The sequence below is a fragment of the Mus pahari genome, chromosome 1, assembly GCF_900095145.1.
Source record: "Mus pahari chromosome 1, PAHARI_EIJ_v1.1, whole genome shotgun sequence".
Classification (NCBI taxonomy): domain Eukaryota; kingdom Metazoa; phylum Chordata; class Mammalia; order Rodentia; family Muridae; genus Mus; species Mus pahari.
The window spans coordinates 124322804-124323717 of NC_034590.1; positions in this window are offsets into that span (position 1 = coordinate 124322804).

Sequence of the window (914 nt, forward strand, 5' to 3'; positions counted from 1 at the left end):
ACAATGCCATAGGAGAGTAACTGTAATCTGTACACATACATATGAACACACACACACAGGATTATATTTACTGATTATCATATGCTGAACCATCCCTGTATTTCTGGCATGAACCCAATTTGATCATGGTAGATGATCTTTTGGATGTGTTGTATGATTTGAAATGCAAGAATTTTATTAAGTATATTTGCATTTCTTTCACAAGAGAAATTGGCCTGTAATTCCCATATTGAGTCTTTATATGCTTTGAGTAGTAGGGTGACTGTGGCGTCATAAAAAAAAAATGGCAATATTCCTTCTGTTTCTATTTGTAGGATAATTTTGTCATTAATTCTTCTGTGAACATTTGATATAATTCTGCACTAAAACCATCTGTCCCATGAATATTTTTGGTGGTGGTGGGGGGAATTTTGATGACTATTATTTTGTTAGGGGTTGTATGCCTATGTAAATTGTTTTTTATTTTGTTTTAAATTTACTAAGTGGTATCTCTCAAAAAATATCCATTTCATTTAGATTTTCCAATTTTATGGGATACAAGGTTTTAAAGTTTATTCTTATGACTGATTCTCCTTGATGGCTGTTATGTTCCACCTTTTCCTTCTCATTTTGTTAATTTGAATATTCTCTGTGTCTCTTAACTAGTTTAGATAAGGGTTTGTCTATCCTGTTGATTTTCTCAAAGAACCAACTCTTTGTTTCACTGATTCTTTGTATTGTTATCTTTGTTTCTATTTTATTGATTTCAGCCCTCAGTTCCATTATTTCCTGCCATCTACTTCTCTTCTCTTGGATGTGCTTAATTCTTTTTGTTCAGGTGTGTTGTTAAGCTGCAGTGTGAAATCTCTCTTGCTCTCTATCCCTATCTCCTCCTCCTCCTCCTCCTCCTCCTCCTCCCATTCCTCCTCCTCCTC